Genomic DNA, 15537 nt, shown 5'->3' on the forward strand with positions numbered 1-15537 from the left:
CCCTGGTGGCGCAGTGGTTGGGAATCTGCCTGCCAATGCAGGGGACACGGGTTCGAGCCCTGGTCTGGGAAGATCCCACATGCCACGGAGCGACTGGGCCCGTGAGCCACAATTACTGAGCCTGCGCGTCTGGAGCCTGTGCTCCGCAACAAGAGAGGCCGCGATGGTGAGAGGCCGCGCACCGCGATGAAGAGTGGTCCCCACTTGCCGCAACTAGAGAAAGCCCTCGCACAGAAACGAAGACTCAACACAGTCATAAATAAATAAATAAATAAATAAAAGAACGTGAATTTCTTAAAAAAAAAAAAAAAAAGTAACTCTTTAAAAAAAAAAAACAATTAATGATAGCCTACACCGTATAAGGTGTTCTGGTGGGTGCCAAATATACATCAGTGAATGAAACTGACATAATCCCTGCCCTCCTGTAGTTGACAGGTTAGTCATAGGAGTTATAAATTCAAATGCCTTGAGGGCCAAGTAAATAAAGAAAATGAGGGAAGCTGTGAATAAAAGCTTATAATTAGTGGTAGAGGCAGTGGCTAAAGGATATTCTACTGGACAGAATTCAAATTCAAAATTTATTTAAACATTGAGGCATCCCTTAAAAAAAGAGACACACCTGGGGTCTGAGTAATTTACGTGGCTCTCTGCTCCTGAGGTTGAGCTTCTGGTAGTGAATTAGAGTAGGGATGTCCCAGTGACTGTGAGAACTTTGTCTGCATTAGTGAGCTGCTTCTCCCATTTACCACTTATCATGTCATCAGCAGTGTGCAGTCAGGGGCCTGGAGGGGCCAGGATGAGTTTTCAAGTCCCTAATCACTGAATAACTATATTATGCCTAGCTGAACAGGCAGCCACCTTAGGCACTGCAGGCCAACCACTGCTTGGTGCCCATGTCGGGCAGGTGGGGCTTGCTGTCTGCTCTGGTCAAATTCAGCAGTTCTGGCCTATAGACTGGTTTGCTTTTCTGCCATTAACATCCTATTTATCCTCCTAGACTGGGAATTGTCTTCTAATTCATAGCAAATAGTTTGTTTTCTAAAGGGTGAACTATCCTGAGATTACTTTAATGTGGATGTAGATCTGATTACCTCTAGGTCAGAAATTACCATACTTTTCTGACTGAGCATCACAGCAAAATAAAAAAAAACTAAAGATAATTGATGACATAGTAATGATTTGACTACACAACTTATGTATACATTATACCACTCTTCCAAATATTGTGTGAATTACAAAACTTATGCAAAAGAATAGAAGTTTTTAAAAGGGTGAAATGTCTTAATATTTTATTTGCACACTTTAAAAGATTATCATCCATTTGCCTCTCATCAAAGGCTAAAAATTAACAGCAACAATAATACTAACATTTATTGAGTGTTTATTACCTTGTAGACACAGTTAACATCCGACAAATTGAGCAAAGTAATTACCAAGTATATTTTTTAACTTTAGTATAAAATAAAATTGCTAGTGTCTATTACCACCATTCTTTTTCATCGTTCAACAGATTAAAAGTAATGTTCTCCTTACAGTTTATATTTGTTTTTAATAGCTGGTGTCAGTTGAGTAATGCCTTATTTGTCTTCTGGTATAAGCTGGATTTTCTTTGATTAAGAGTTTATATAAGTATGGCTATATTATAGAAAGTTATCAGCAGTAATTTGCAAAACTTTGAACAGAAAAATTGGCATATAAATAACACAGTAAAGATATATAGATTTCTATACTATACATAGAAACCTTTACCCATGTTTCTAAGATCATGGAGCCAGTTTTTGTTCTTGTCTCTAACAGATAAACTAAACCTTATACAAATTTGTTCCATGATTTGAACCATCAAAATATTGTGACTAAAATGTTAGGATGTCTTTGATGGTTTCCTTCTACAATGGTACCTGAGAAATTAGGATTATAATACTCGTAATATGTGGGTACTTAATTCCTAGGGAAGATTAAAGAGAACTAAAACTGATACATCAAAAATATTATATAGAAGTAAAACGAGGATTTGGTAGTGATAGGGAAAATAATATGGATATTCAAGAATTTCTACATTATATAAAATTCTAACATATCTAAATAAGATCTCAGGTAAGGTCTCTCTTCAAGAGAGATTTTAGAAAGTACCCAAAAGAGCCATGAGATTTCATTATTAAATAGAAATTACACATTCACAAGTATCAACTTTCTTCCAAGCTTGAGGTGCAAATACACATATATCTCTTATTTTTCCAGTTTATTGTTTGAGAACCCACATGCCTTATTAACAGGAAATATACCACTTAACTTTTAAAGATCTTCCTGCTGAACTGCCCTAAACCTTAAAGGTTTATACAATTCAAAAGATGTCCAGCTTTTCTACGAAAATGGGCAGAGAAGTTGCTTTTCTGTACCAGGTCTCGTCAATGTTGAAGACTAGATTGCCCTTCTAACATGGTGTTCCCTGATGCAGTGAGGTTTCCCTCACCTAGAACCATTTCAAGCCTGCCTTAATTCCATGAAAGGACAATTGCATCTTCTCAGTCTAACAGCAGAGGTTGCCCTGTGCTTAGGTCCTCGTGGAGGACCCATCTTCATATGTAGCTTTTTTGGTTCACCTATGAAACTTTGTCGATGGGTGCCAGTCTACCAAAAGGTCACTCTGTCAGCACTAGACATCACTTGCTCTACATCATACACTTAGAACTACTGTTACTGGGTGCAGTCTAGGGTTGGAATAGCATTACGTTTTAAGCTTTTAAAACAAAAACACTTAAATGAATCCTCTATTGAGAGAAGAGATCACCACTCAGTATCTGAAACCAAGAAAGTAAAGTAAGGGAGTGCTATGCTGGTCAGGCAGTCTTGCTGAGCAAAGCAAACTTATGATCTCATTTAGATCACTGGCACATGAATTACAGACTTGGGAGCAGGTTAACTGAGGCCTTAGAAGCTTTCCACTGGAGTGAGTCTGCTGCTCATTGGCTGACTTTCAGAGGATGTGGCTGTCATTGATTGGTTGGCTTTCAGAGACTGTTCATTGAAGTGAATTGTCATTGATTAAAGTGTTAAAACCAGTTCTGAAGCTTAGAACAATTAGATGTTTCCTAGGATTGTGGGAACTTTTTCTTCTCTTTCCCCAACTCATTGAACTTTCCATGCTATTTTTACCAACTCTTCTGAGGGGATTTGCCTGAATTTACTCAAAGTGACTCCTTATTTAAAGGAGCCTCTGAAGTGACTTATTTTTCTAACAGATAGTTCCTAGGTGATTCCAATATCACATACTTGTTTTTCTGAGGACTGGAGGATGCGTTTACTGCTTTGCTTTCAAGATGATTTTTCTGGTATCTTTATAACTCAGAAAATACTATAAAACATAAATTTTGTTTCTGTTGCATTATCCCACTAGGCTATGAAGACTGAATCCATTAATTTTAAGCATAATATGGTAAATCATCTGTCTACTCTAGGAAGGTAAATCTTAATTTTCATAGAGGCATCATAGTACTATAGTTAAGAACTGAGATTTTTTTTTTTTTTTTAAAGAAATTCACGTTCTTTTATTTATTTATTTATGACTGTGTTGAGTCTTCGTTTCTGTGCGAGGGCTTTCTCTAGTTGCGGCAAGTGGGGACCACTCTTCATCGCGGTGTGTGGGCCTCTCACTGTCGCGGCCTCTCTTGTTGTGGAGCACAGGCTCCAGACACGCAGGCTCAGTAATTGTGGCTCACGGGCCCAGTCGCTCCGTGGCATGTGGGATCTTCCCAGACCAGGGCTCGAACCCGTGTCCCCTGCATTGGCAGGCAGATTCTCAACCACTGCGCCACCAGGGAAGCCCAAGAACTGAGATTTTAAAAGAGTAATTGTCTGCTACCTACTTGTTGGTGACCTTGAGAAATTTAACCTCTCCATGCCTCTCTTTTCTCATCTGTAAAATGGATGTAAAATATTACTTTGTTATTGAGTTGTTATTAGGATTAAATGAATTAATATACGCAAAGTGTTTAGAGCAGTCCTGGTATATTGTGCTCTAATAATAGCATGTGTGTGTTTAATTTCACTATTAATATCAAAGGCTTTAAAAGTCATTTTTGCATCTGGGTAGTTGAGAAGAAAGGAAAGAAGCTTTGCAATTTGTCATTACATTTATTATATATTTCTGACTTCTGAGGAACAATGTAGGACGTCTTTGACACCTAAACTGTGAAGAATTGAGAATGAAGATAAATTAAACAAAATATAACAGAAGGATCAAAGTCCCAGATATCTATTTACCTCTGATGAAAGCCACTCTGTGAGTTAGAGAATTCATAGCAACTCACAGTACTTTCCCTACTTCAAATCCCTGTTATTTTAGAGTTAATATAAGTTCAAAATGAAAAAACAGCAATGTTTGAGTAACAATAAAGGGAGGGCATGTCAGAAAGGAGAGTCAATGGTGTATGAGTGAGGAGGAGTCCCTCAGATTTTGTCATCATGGGGATATTACAAATTGCCTACATTCACACGACCTGCAGGATTTTTCAAACCCATCTGAGTCAGTGGTTCTCTATACTGGCTGCACATAACAAACCCTTGGAGAGGTTTCCAAACATAAGATGCTCTAGCCCCACCTCACATCTCTGGGGCAGTGGGACCTGGGTATCAGGAATTTTTCAAAGTTCCCCAGAGAGTGCAACCAGAGCAGAAAAATCACTGAATTATTTCAGGTGTGCCTTGGCCAGTGGGTGCCTACATTTGCAGTAGCTGCAGCTATTGCCCCTTTGACACTTGCTTCTTTAACAGGTCTCCACCTGCTTCTCTGAACTTTAGTATCTTTGATTCTTTAAAGCTCAAAGTGAAAGAAACAAACCTGGCTAGCTACAGACAAGCTACAGAGTCTCGACCACTGCAAAAGTAGTTCAAAAGCTTCTGGTAATAAAGGAAGTGGTGATTAATGACAATCTTTATATTGGGAATTAGTTCCTGGTACTTTAAGTGTGTAGCATGTTGTTTTTGTTTTTTTCTTTTTTGTTTTGTTTTGTTTTTTATACAGCAGGTTCTTATTAGTCATCAATTTTATACACATCAGTGTATACATGTCAATCCCAATCGCCCAATTCAGCATACCACCATCCCCACCGCCCCGCGGTTTTCTCCCCTTGGTGTCCATACGTTTGTTCTCTACATCTGTGTCTCAACTTCTGCCCTGCAAACCAGCTCATCTGTACCATTTTTCTGGGTTCCACACACATGCGTTAATATATGATCTTTGTTTTTCTCTTTCTGACTTACTTCACTCTGTATTACAGTCTCTAGATCCATCCATGTCTCAACAAATAACTCAATTACTAAATCTTATTCTTTCTTAAGATACTAAAAGTTTGTAGTAGAAAAAGTAGTATATTCTCTGTTCTTCCAAACTACTGGCTGGAAGACTTCTGGAACTAGCTCTTACCTAATTTTAACAATTTAGAACTTCTCATGCAGTCACACACCTAGTTGGGTACAGCTGACTTCCAGAAAAGCAGGGGAGATATACCTCTATGACTACTGTGTTCAACTTAAAAAATATATATATTCTAAATTAATTAGTTATTAGAGTTATAATTAAATGATATAATACTTGTAAATATGTCGACACACAGAAGGCATTGAGTAATGGGTTCTATTAATATTTTGATTCTGTGCGATTTTGGAAAACAAACAATTTTGAATTAGTCTCATTATTGGGAGAGGTAGAAGGCTCTAAGCTTGATCTGGATGTCTATTATCCCAACCATATTTGTATAGGATGTTACAGGGTCAGCTTGCTGTCACATGGCATTTTTCTATCCACAAAAAGCTACCTGAAAATGAAGAGGAACAGAGAATCACGCCTTAACTAGGTTTCTCAAGTTGACTGCAGTCTCTCCATGTTTAACTGGAAGGTTATCTTATATCTTAGTTTCTATCCTTTGGGGCAAAAATAACTTAATGTAATTCCAGGTGATGATTAACAATTTCCTAAAAAAACCCACAGAACTGCTGTTGATTGACATAGAGAGCACAGTCTTTCCCACGTTCTGAAAGTGCTGTTCATTTAGTCAAAAGCAAATTTTCCTGAGAAATGAAAATTGACAGTTCAGCCTAATACCTCACACACAACAGCCAAAAATTTATAGAAGTGGCTTATATTTCCCCTTTGTAAAAAAAAAAAAATATATATATATATATAAGTATTTTATGAAAGAAAATGATAATGATCTTTTACCTAAATATCTTAGTTTTGGAGTTTTCTTTAGATATGGAAGTAGAAGTCAGGTGGGATCATTTATTTCATCAGTCATCAAGCATTTGTTTGTGCCAGGCACATTCAGCTTTTAGCTGAATTATCGTCTTTAACATGTGCTTCAGGTACATGTCAGTAGGGTTACTGATTTTGTGGCCTCATCTGATGGGAAGGAAAGTCAGTCCTAAGTCTCTCTCAAAATAAGGGTTGTTTTCACATCAAGCAGAAGAAGCAAGAACACAAACTCCAATGACTCTTCATTGTGGTTTATCATATTCCATTCAGCACAAATATTACACGATCCTGAACTGGTAGATCAACAGGTGAAGCAATCACTAGGAGCCCGGAGCTTGATGGCGCAGTGTGTTGGTGAGACAAGGAAATGGGTTGGACCTATCTGAGAACTGGGGGATAGAATTTCTGGATTCCAAGTAAAATGGTTAATTTTATGTGTCAACTTGACTGGGCCACAGGGTGCCCAGACATTTGGCCAACATTATCCTGGGTGTGTCTGTGAGGGTGTTTCTGAATGAGATTAACACTTGAATCAATAGACTGAATAAAGCAGACTGCCCTCCCCAGTGTGGGTGGGAATCCCCCAGTCAAACACCTCACTAGACTGAGTGAGAGGGAATACCTCCTGTGTGACTGATTGAGCTCTGACATCAGGCTTTTCTGACCTTCGAACTGGGACTAAAACATTGATCCTTCTTGGTTCTTGAGACTGCTGGCTTTTGAACTGGAACTTGCAGCATCAGCTCTCATGGTTCTCAGACCTTTGGAGTCAGACTGGAACTACTTAACACCTCTGCTGGGTCTCCAGCTCACTGACTGCAGATCTTGGAACTTCTGAGCCTCCATAATTGCATGAGCCAATTATTCATAATCTACTTTTATGTAAACATTTATACATGCACACACACACCCTATTGCTTCTGTTTCTCTGGAGAACTCGACTAATATACCAGGTTTACCCCAAAATCTTAAGAGAGTTGTTTTATTTTCAGAACATATCAGAAAAAAAATAATTAAAATAGAGAGATGATATATTTGGCTCCATCAAAGCAAATAATTAGAATTGAAGGAGAGGGTCAAGTCACCAGTGAACAGTGAGAAGAATTAAAAGCTGTTTCCATGTTTAACACTGTGTTTTGAATCAGAAGATCCTGGGTAAGCTCCCTGACATTGCCTCTTAGTAACTTTGATTTCAGGGAAGTTTGTTTCTTTAGGTTTGTTTTCTCATCTATAAAATGAATATTTGGGACTAGTGCTGATTCTCAACCCATTAGTATCACCTGGGGAACTCTTTAAAAATACTGATGTCTGAGCCCATTATCAGAGGTTCTGATTTATTTAGGCTAGTGTGGAGGCTAAGCACCAGCATTTAACCTGATCTCTAAGTGATTGTACTCTGCAGCTGGGCTTCAGAACTGCCGGACTAAATCCTAAGGTTCTTTATGTGTGAACAGAGTTAGTACTGACATGAAGCTAGTGCTGGAAGGGGATTAGTATACACTGAACTCAATTCAGATAATATTTTTAAATTGTTAAATGCTTATTTTCTTTGGAAACTGTTAAAAACAAGTCATGATTCTAATTTTTCTGTGGCAATATAAAATCTATATTTTTAATCTAAAAGAAAAAAACATGCATTTCGTTATTAACAATGACTTTACTGTTTCATTATTTGTATTTGTCTAGTACTCAAATTCTTGGCATACATGAAATTTTATGGTTACATCCTATTTGGTTTTGCATTACTCAGCTCACAGATTATTTGCCCTCTTTATGTTATTTGCTATTTTGATTTCTTTTGTAGTAACTGAAAAAAGAATATAAAATTTATGTTACTATTTTTTTCTCCAAAAAATACACACACACACACACACGGCAAATCACATTTTCAATAGTAGTAATATCTTGGAACAACACAGTATTCCCAATATTGCCAGTATTATATTCATCCATCAATATAGAATGAATTCTGATCACTGTTTGAAATTTGTAAGAATGATTGAAATATACCTTAATGGTTAAAAAAATAAAGTAAATCACAGAAAACCTTTCTTTCTGGAACTCTAGTATTTAAAGTATAAATAGCAATAGGTTTGGCAGTGAAGATTGTTCTACCAAGAAAAGGGAACAAATGGAGTTTCTAATCAGGAAAAACGAACTTCTTGAAATGGCCAGAAAATGTGAATAAAATTAAGTGTGTTTGAAATCATTGCAATTTCATAGTGAACAGCCATCTTGTAAAGATACTACCCTTAAAAATGATCATATGCTTATTCAAAACATATTTTCAAAAAGAAAATTTATTGGAATTTCACTGTTAGTGTATTCTATTTTTGAAATATGTTAATTAATGAACATATGATAGATTTATTTCATCTGAATTTTTAAAAAAATTTTGTTTTTGAAATCAAATTGAGAGGTAAAAGAAAAATTTATATTAAGTTAAGGGTTCAATTTGGATGCCAATGAAAGCATATAAATTCAAATCAAATTTGTCAGCTTAATAAGGATGGATAACCTAAAATTTTTAGATTAATTTATTCTCAATTTTATTTGCAGATATGCAGTTAGCTGCAAGTGCAATGAAAAGTCAGTCATCTGTAACTGTAAGATTCTCACAAACATGTAAAAAGAAATCTTAATTAAAAGGAAGTCTTGGGTTTCACTGATATTGAGAATATAACAAAGATTAACTTAGCCAGGCTTACAGAAGCATACCTGCAGCCAAAAGTAGCTGACTTGGGTATATGTCTAGGCCTATAAAGATGCCATGAACAGAAGTTGAAATTTTATCAGAATTGTAGCCAAGTTTAGGAAAGAAGCATCTAGAGTTCTGTTTTACTCTCTCTCTCTCTTTCTCTCTCTGTAATACGCATCTTTGATTTTAGCCTTGATAAGATTTTTGACAGGAAGTGAAAGAATTTAAAATCTCTCTAATATGTCCATCCTTTGTAGGGCCAGATTCACACAATGCCCCTGGGATAACACTGACAATTTTTCAGAACCTTTATAGATAGTGCAAAACTGTGACATGAAGGAAATTCATTGGTCTTGACTACATGGGACTACATTGGACTTACTAGCAGTACCTAAGTAGTTTCTGGATATTACTGAAATAGTGGAGGATGTAGCAAATTAATTTTTTTTTAAAAATTGAGTGAATAATATTAATGGTTAATAACATTAGCTACCAATTTTGAATTTACATTTTTTAGATTTCCTTTACCAGAGGCAAATATTATAGTAATTCTTTATGAAAGACATATAAGTTGTATATATGTATATAAAGTTATATATATATAAAGTTATATGGTTATATATGTATATATACTCTTTCTGTTTAAAAAAGTATAAACAATTGTTTATCATCTGAAAGAAGTAAAGGTTAATTTAGAAACAGAAAAATTATGATCCTGAATAATCTCTAAACAAAGTTGAAAAACTTTTACCCTTTCAGGAGAGGTAAAATTTTGGAAAATAATTCATGCCAATTTGGAAATTATTATTTTCTGTATTTTACCAGAAGGTGTCCATAAAATTAATATTTATCTCTGAAGATTAGCTTTCTATCAGTAAATTCATATTTGCCTTTTGGGAGAAAACAAAACACATTTTGGAATTGCCATTTTGGTGGGCTACTTATTTAAAGAAAAAGTTATTCATGCCTCTTGGTAAGGAAGGTAAGGCAGACTTTATTCAGGCTTATTGTCTCACTATCTTAGTAGGTACAGGGACCACTGCAGTGGGGTTTTGCAGTGAAAGACAGAGAGGTTAGGCTCAACTCCGAATACCAGAAAAAGTGGGAGTTTATAGCCAAGGAACAGGGTTTGGGTCAGTGGATGGAATATTAAGAGACCACATCAGTGATAAGGGGAAATTCTGGCTAAACTGACCCGACAAGATTCTTTCCGAAGGTAGGCCAAGGTGATCAGGAACCTGACTAGAGGATGAGGAACCTGATTAGATATTGAGGGTGATGATTTATTGAGGATGGACAATTCTGGTTAAACTGACTTCACAGGATTCTTGCTAAAATTGGCCAGTACAGAGAGGAACGCAGAAGCTCAAAAGTGAAAGCCTAGTTGAAAAAGAGCTCAAAGGTGCCTGAGTAGAGTTTGGTCGTGGAGAGAATCTTTGTCATTCGTTAAATTAATCGAGTCAAATAAGTGCAAGAATTTTACAAAAAATGCAAATGAAAGCACGGGACTTCAATTGTACCACAGCCACCAAAAGGTTAACATTATCTACGATCATTTAATTTTAATATTAATTGTAAAGTCCTAATGTCCAAACACATTTGGTGTAAAGTATAAACTGAGTTTTAGGGAAAAGGCTATTAAATTTTCCTTTTATTCTGCTTCTTAACCAAGAATTAGCATCATATCACCTGTACCCCTAGATTAAATGCTTCAATATTTCTTTTTTCCTATGAGAGACCACATTCTTTTTATACAAAATGTTTTGTGTGCCCACCCGCCGCCAGCATATTGAAAATTTACATTGCACTACGTTGTGGTGTCTGCATAGATGCTCAAAAGGATACAGACTGCAGATTGAAATCCCATCTTAATGTTTACCGGGCTTTGGGAGAGGATGCCTTTTGCCATGTTTATGAAGGAATACCTGAGGTTTCTATTTTCTTCAGCTTTGACTGATTGCATCTCTTTCTCATACATAGTTAATTCAAATTATTTTTGCCTCTTCAGTATATAATATGAGCCCAAAAGTTGCACTACATCCTTATACTGTTTGCAAACTCTCTAAGTGATTCTTGCCAGGAGCCAGCACTCAAGAGGAAAGTTAATATTCTAGGATATTCAAATAGCTCGATTTGATTTCATTTTCAAAGGAAGCTTTGTCAAATTAAAGGTATAAGAGAGGCGCATCTCAAAATTTTTTAAAAATTAATTTGTATGTCTGATTCTTTGTTGTCTTTTCTCTGTTTAGGCAAACTGAGATACCTATATAATATTTAAATATTTTAAATTTAAAAAAATTCTTGCATTTTTTTAGAACATTTTCTGACCATATACGTATATAAGATCTCAGTCTCTGAGCATGCAATGATATTTACATAGGAATAAAGCCTAGATGAAATTATATTGCCTGGAACTGACCACTTATTTCTTTTCTCCAGGCTTGAGAAAGGATATCACAAATAATCTCTGTGATTTGACCATTACAACCTATATGGTTTCTGAAAAGTATTTGAAGTGAACTAGTCTATACTTAGTTCATAGAGGCAGGCAAATCTTTATGTTATGCTTCAGGTATATATGAAATGAAACTCATGTTACAACTGGAGGATATAGCAGAGTAGAGTGGAAAAAAAGTGGCTAGTTTTCGACTTTAAAAACTTTATCCATGACACAGAGGGAAAGTTCAGAATGTCTGTGGGAGCTCTTTCTACCTGCTGATGATATAAACGTATTGAAAAAAAAATCCATACTCCTTTCAAATGATGAATGGCACATCACTCTGAGACAATTAGGTGAAAAGTTATACAGCAGTCGTTTTCAAATGGAATAACTGATTTTTTTTCTCCCCTCCAAGAGGTTTCTTTTTGTGCAGTATTGTCTTTTAAATGGGAAAGGGTTAGATATATTAAGATTTTAAGGTAGCTAACATGGATAGGCAAAATATAAAAATTTAGCTTCAAACTGAAATTGGTATAAGCAAATAAAAACATAAATGTGAGGATGGAGGATAGCCAGGAATAAGGCTAAGAGTGCACACCATAATATTCTACCCATCTAGTGAGAGTAGGGGAGATGCATGACTCTGCCTTTCTGCATTTGCTTATTACCATAGCAACTATCTATACTTGACTAGTATAGAGAGACCCATGGATTCTTAGCACTGATATTTTTTCACTTCCTATTGTATTGTAAACTGGTTTATTTTTCAGTCCATCTATTTGAGTTCATGTGGTAGGTTACATAGTTCTTTTTCTGTGCTTCATGGCACCTTTCGGTTTGTACAAGCCTTGGGTGAGAACCAGAGGGGCAGCTGCTCATATGCTGGGGAAGGAAATTCAATAATTCATGAACATACACAAGAAAGAGTGAAGACAGTGTTTGTTCTCAAAGACAGTGCACAAGCTTCCACTCTCAGTGATGCAGAAATTTGAATGTGAAACAGGTTCTCCTCTTGGCATTTTGCCAGAAACTTCTAGTTTTGTTGGAGACCATAAGGAAAACACTATACAGATTCACACGCTTTATATGGGAAGTTAAAGTGATGGCGTATCTTACTATGTGTGTTGGCATTTTCTTTTTAAATCTAATCAACATAAGAACCAATCTTAGGTCCATTGCCAAAACATTATTTTAAAACAGGCTTTTATTTTTTTTAATTAATAAAATAAATACATGTGCATCAATATAGCCATGCAAGAAGAAAAGGAAAAGAACCAATAGTCCAATTTCTCATTCCCTCTTAAAAAATATATATATATATATTTATATATATAACTATTTATACATAATAAACATGTAAAATGTAAACTTTTTAGTCAACCATATAGGGTAGACACCTTTCCATCAGGAATGGCTCTTGTTTCATCAACATTCTGTTCTTCTTCTTTCCCTCAAATAATGATAAACAGAAGAGAAGAATCTGGGAAACTGGATTGCCATAATAATTTCTTTAGAATAATTTAATTTCTAAAGAAGAAAAGTATTGATTTTACTATTTACAGCATTTCAAAAGTTTTCTAAGGGGTTAAAAAAAAGAGTGCATAAGAGACAAGTATATATTAAAAACTGGCTTGTATAAAATGATTCAATAATATCTGTTACCCTGGATGGAGAGATGTTAATTGGCAAGAGCTATAGACACGGTGTGGAAGTGAGAGTATATTGTAACAAATTAAAATGTGTTGATGGATTAAAAGAAAACTCATGCCAACATATTTTTTTCTATGATAGCCATAAGAGCTAACAGAGTTTGGGGGCATCCCCCAAGAAGGACTTTGAAAAGCACAATGAGCATTGTCTAATGTGTGTCCCAGGTCTGCAGGTCCATCCTGCATAACTAATGCCCTGAACTCCAATCAAGTGTAACAGAAAACAAAATGTTAGAAGCAGATAAACTGTAGAAAAAGGTGAAGGTGTACTTATTTGTGTACCAAATCCCAGAATTTGGAAAAAATATATTGGCGTAAGACAGTAACACAGCAATTTATGTAAAATGTGTAAGAAATAGTTTTGACTACCTCTGAAAAAAGTGTTCCTTGAAATTAATGAACTTGGGATGTGATGCTAACGATGTGCCTATAATCATGTTTACATTTTTCGGTGTTCATCACGTAAGGTCCTACACATCCACTGCTGTGGGATGCACACCCCATGCTGACTTACCTTTCCTGCATCCCTCTCTCTGGTGGCTACACAGAGAAGGACCTCAGAGTGTGCTCAGTGTCTTCTTGCCTGGTAATGCTCTTTACTCTGTTTAAGCCACCATCTCCCTCCTCTCATTGCGGTTTGCTGCTATCTTTCTGTTCAGCTCTCCTTCATTCAACAACATGTGGACTGAGCACTAGCCTCACAGTCTTGTCTCCTGTTACCATTTTCTGGCTCTTTTAATATCACCATCTTCAACATTCAATGGACGTTGCTTTTTCGTTTCTTAATCTAAAGTTTCGATTTTTTAACTTATCTATTTTAGATATACACTCAAATGGTCATATACTGGGATTTTCAACTGCCATTGCCTTCGGAGTCATGACTTAGAACATCTTACTTCTCAAAAATAACTTGCTCAGTGTTACTTACTCCCCTCCCTTTCCCCATTCACATAAACCAGTTCTACACACACACACACACACACACACACACACACACACACACACACACACACACACACACACACACACAAACTACTTTTACTTTCCCTTGTGCTTCTGGTTCTCCTCCCATTTTCCTACTTCCCAAAGTTTTGCAACGATCTGTCTTCTCACCCTGCTTCCATTTCCTCCCATTCATTCTTCACTCTCTTCAATATGTCTTCTACGTCTATGCCAGTGGTAGAACAATAATAAATATCACTAACGCCTTTCGATTTGAAAATCCAGTGGACATCTTTCTGGCTTTATCCTACTCAGTCTCTCAGTAGCATTTAAAACTCCTAGCAACTCCTTCTTATTAAGAAACTGTTCTTGTTGACTTCCAAGACACTGTATATTCTTCATTTTTCCACTACTGTTGGTTTTCTCTTTTTAGATGATCTCGTCCATTTCCGTGAATTTAGTTGCATTTCTCTGACAGTGATTCCAATATTTACATGCCTGTCCTTGTTCTCTTCAAAATCCAAGTTCTATTGTCATAGATATTGCTACCCTTTGACCTCTCTAACTCTCTCACGGCATCTCATGTATGTATGTATGAAATAGAACTTTTGATTTCCTCCTCACAGTGCCATAATGCTTACCCAGTCTTACCTGTTTTAATGAATGACATCACCTTTTGCCTAGCTGCTCAACCTCCAACTCACATCCAATGAATGACTTAATCCTTTCATTAAGTCTTCTAAATATGTCTGAATCTGCTGCCTTATATTGATATGTTTTTCCACTACTTGACCGGTGACACGTAAGCTCTCTTAGTATTAAAGCTTCCCATCAGATCTTCCTGCCTACATTCTTGCACCCTTCTAATCCAGGGGTCAGCAAACCTTTCTTATAAAAGAACAGAATATAAATATTTTAGGCTGTGTCAGCCAAACAGTCTGTCTGTTGCCACTACTCAGCTGTGCCATTGTAGTGTGAAAGAGGACATAGACAGTATATAAAAGAATGGATATGGTTGTGTTCTAATAAAACTTTATTTATAAAAGAAATGGTGAGCCTCTGCCATGCTGCAGCTAGAGGGGATATTCTAAATGCAAATGTTATGTCACTCCCCTGTGGAACACCTGCCTTCAATGACTTCTTAATACAATTAAAATAAAATCCATACTTTTTATGCAGCTGTCAAGGCACTGCATGGCTTGGCCCTTTCTTACCATTCCTATTTTATCTAAGGTCACATCCTCCAAAATCACCATTTTCATTTAAGCTTCTTAAGCATGAACAATGTTCAGGATCAGCTCTGTTAATTGTCAAGGCCTAGTGAAGAACTAAAATGCAGGGCCCTCATTCAAACATTAAGATTAAAAAATGGAGCTCTGGAAAGTGGATTCAGGCCGATTAGATTTCTTCTCTCCAACATGAGCTTGTAGATATTTTATACTACTTACTGAGTGAGAATATATGTTATGGGTGCCAGACCCATGAATAATCTTTGGTA

General features: G+C 36.3%; 1 protein-coding gene and 1 long non-coding RNA gene across 6 annotated transcripts in view; both read left to right on the plus strand.

The window, feature by feature from the left end:
- NAALADL2 (N-acetylated alpha-linked acidic dipeptidase like 2) overlaps nt 1-15537 on the plus strand; it is a 1434969-nt gene that overhangs the window by 665603 nt on the left and 753829 nt on the right. The window lies entirely within an intron of this gene.
- LOC309659393 lies at nt 1056-5214 on the plus strand. Its single transcript, XR_014262776.1, has 2 exons — nt 1056-3497; nt 3821-5214. It is a non-coding gene; the product is annotated as an uncharacterized lncRNA (long non-coding RNA).

This window comes from Balaenoptera physalus (genome assembly GCF_965194825.1).
Source record: "Balaenoptera physalus genome assembly, chromosome: 4".
NCBI lineage: Eukaryota > Metazoa > Chordata > Mammalia > Artiodactyla > Balaenopteridae > Balaenoptera > Balaenoptera physalus.